Raw genomic sequence first — 3,224 nt, 5'->3', positions numbered from 1 at the left:
TTATTGTGGCTATATAGCTCTCTCTGAAAGAGAAGGCTAAATGTCTCACAAAACTACAGTTCCCAGAATTCCTTAGCACTGAGCCTGGACAGTTAAAGTGGTCTCAAACTGTATTATTTCTCCAGTGTGTTTTGGGCCATAGTCACTCTCAAAGGTGGTACAAGACTCCCTCTGCATATTGATATTCTCAATAGTTTCCAAACAATTGGACTTCAGCTCCCAGAATTCCTCACTGCTGGCCAAGCTAAGTGGGGTTTCTGGGAGTTGAAGTCCAAAACCCCTGGAGCAGCAAAGGTTTGGGAAGCACTGTAACTATCTAAAGCAGTGGTCCCCAAAGTGTGCCCTTTAAGAGATTTGGGACTTCAGCTCCCAGAAGCCTCAGCCATGTTGGCCAATAGTGTGGGATTCTGGGAGCTGAAGTCCAAAACCCCTTAAAGAGTCTGTGAACCACTGATACAGAGTAACAAAGGGTCTAAGCCTAGCTATATATAATTTTAAAAAGTTTTTTTATAAATAAAAATATGTAGATATATAAATTAAAAATATATAAATAAAATAAAATAAAGTTTTATAGCACAGCTGTGTTTCTGATACATTTCTGGAAATAGGAAACAAAACAATGTGTCCTTCGAGCCGGAATCGAACCAGCGACCTAAGGATGGCTTGGAAAGCATTTCCTCTACAGTCCTCCGCTCTACCAGCTGAGCTATCGAAGGAGCGTGGCTCCCCAGCCTTGAGTCATGGTGAACAACTCTCTTTCCAAGGCTTGCATTCCTGCAGGCTTGCATTCAGCCTTGCCAGCCCTGATCTGCCAAACAGACTGGTTTAAAAAGGAAAAAAGACAACCATCTTGCTTTGTAGACCAAAGGTACAGAGCAAGTTTTATGTGTAAATAGATCCCCTGCCTGGTTTATTTGCAAGTTCCTCTACTACTCCCAGGTGTAGGTGCATGCTTAGGATGGCCATTTGGTCACTTGGTTTAAATTAGAGGGGAGCAAGGAAGGCTGGAAGAGAGGGAGGAATCAAAGACCCAGCAATGCAAAGTATTGCAAAGGGATCAGCACTGAAAGAGAAAAGCTGGGAGCATGAGCTTTGCTAGACTTGAACCCACTTCCTCAGATGCATGGAGAAAGAGAAAAAAGGCAAGCCCACCCAACATGAGACCCAGGGGAGGAAGCTGTTGTTGCTGTGTGCCTTCTTCAAGTCGCTTCCTACTTAGGGCGACCCCAAGGCAACCCTACCATGGGGTTTTCTTGGTAGTTTTTTCTTCAGAGGGGGTTTACCTTTTGCCTTCCCCTGAGGCTGAGAGAGTGTGACTTGCCCAAGATCACCCAGTGGGTTTCATGGAGGAAATACAGGCCTTGGCTCCAAGCAAAAATAGTTTAAAACATAATAGTGAGAAACTGGGAACAACATTGACTCCTTAGTTCCTGCAAGAACCATTTCAAGTCAGGTGCTTGGGCTGCATCCACACTGCAGACATGATCCGGTTTGACACCACTTTGACACCACTTGGTTCAATGCTGTGAAATTCTGGGATTTGTAGCATGTTGTGGCACCAGAGCTCTCTGACAAAGGAAGCTAAATGTGTCAGAAAATAGTTTTGCGAGGCACCAGCACTCTTGGGCAGAGAAGGCTAAGGACCTAGTAAAGCTAGTAATCCCAGGATTCCCATAGGATGGAACTACACAATTTAGAGTACTGTCAAACTGCATCATTTCTGCAGAGTAGGTGCACCTTAAGACAATGCTTCCGAGTAAAACATTAGACCACCAGCCATCTTTAGCACATTTCATTGCCTACTGAGAAGGGTCAAACTTCATTTTTAATGCAGAAGATGGACGCAGGGTTCATTATTAATTGTTGACTTATTTGGAGTATCTATAACCCATCCTTCAACCAAAAGCTTTCAAAGCCCACTGACTTCTTTGTCAGGAAAAGATGTTAAAAGCCATGCAAGGGAATAAAAATGAGGTTGCTAGAACCTTAGGTCTGGATACCCTACAACTTTTCATAGATGACAACCAGGGCACACATGGACAAGTAACATCAGAGTAGAATCAAGATGGCAAAGTTACTAATGCGGGAGAACAGAGAAGCTAGGAGAGGCTGCAGTGGCTTGCCTTTGCCTGAGCCTACAGGGAAGAGTAAGATTCCACTCCTTCTTGTCTTCTCCTTCCTATTGAGTCAATTGAGTGCAAACTACTTTTGCCCTTTGAACTCAATTTGCAGAAGTTGAAGTAGGCCAAGGACAAAAGTGGGAGGATGAGGGAGAAACTGGGACATTTTAAAAGCAGTTGAAATAATGGGATTGTAGAGGATTAATTGGGAATGTCCCTGCCAAATTGGGACAGTTGGAAGTTATATGGACATGGCACACATGGACACTTGTCTCATAGCCTTTCTGGGGAAAATAGGACATGAATTCTCTGGCTCTCTATAGCACTCCCTCCTAATATTGCAAGAAAGTAAGATGCAGACCTGTGACACACACTACCAATGTCATTTTTCTACCCTGGAAAGCAGGCATAGTATAGTGGTGTGAGCATTGGACTACGTCTCTGAAGACCACGGTTTGAATTCCCTCTGTGCCATAGAAACCCAGTGAGTGGCCTTGGACAAGTTACACCCTCTCAGCCTCAGAAGGCAAAGGCTCCCTCTGAACAAATCTTGCCAAGAAAACCCCATGATAGGTTCACTCTAGGGTCATCATAAATCGGAAACAACCTGTCGGCACACAACATCATTTCCCCCTCAACCATTGTTGCCAGAAGGCTTTGAAAGCTAACGTCATGCATTGCGTGCCTTCTGGCTGTCCTAATAAAAGTATCACCACAATGCGTACTTCATATTCCTTGTTTAAATATTACATTTTTTTTAGATGCAAGGAAGCTTGGTGGAGCTTTGCTTTAGTTTTGCTTGCCGTTTGGATTAAACTATGCAAACTCACATGGATTGGCTTATTTTGCATAAGCTCCAGGATTACAAAGAATAGAATGCGGTTGTGTTTTTGCTTTGCTTCTTTGCTGGAAAAGAAGAGGGAAAGAGCAGTACTGAATGTTCTAGAGCAAGGATTATATTATAGGCCCGTTTCCCATCTACCATTTTTGAGTAAGGTGATCGAGAGGACTGGAGCTCTTCAGCTCCAAGTGGTCTTGGATGAGGCCGATTTTCTAGATCCATTTCAAACTGGCTTCAGGATGGGATATGGGGTGGAGACTGCC

At 43.8% G+C, this 3,224-nt stretch overlaps 1 non-coding gene across 1 annotated transcript; it reads right to left on the bottom strand.

The window, feature by feature from the left end:
* Positions 1-624: 624 nt before the first annotated feature.
* On the bottom strand, positions 625-716 carry TRNAY-GUA (transfer RNA tyrosine (anticodon GUA)). Its single transcript is given in 2 exon segments — positions 625-660; positions 680-716. It is a non-coding gene; the product is annotated as a tRNA-Tyr (tRNA).
* Positions 717-3,224: the final 2,508 nt, after the last annotated feature.

The sequence above is a fragment of the Sceloporus occidentalis genome, unplaced genomic scaffold, assembly GCF_023333645.1.
Source record: "Sceloporus occidentalis isolate IW3139 unplaced genomic scaffold, rSceOcc1.0.p SCAF_1, whole genome shotgun sequence".
Taxonomy (NCBI): Eukaryota; Metazoa; Chordata; class Lepidosauria; order Squamata; family Phrynosomatidae; genus Sceloporus; species Sceloporus occidentalis.
Note: the sequence above shows the minus strand (reverse complement) of the source record. Positions and strands in the feature narration are given on the sequence as shown.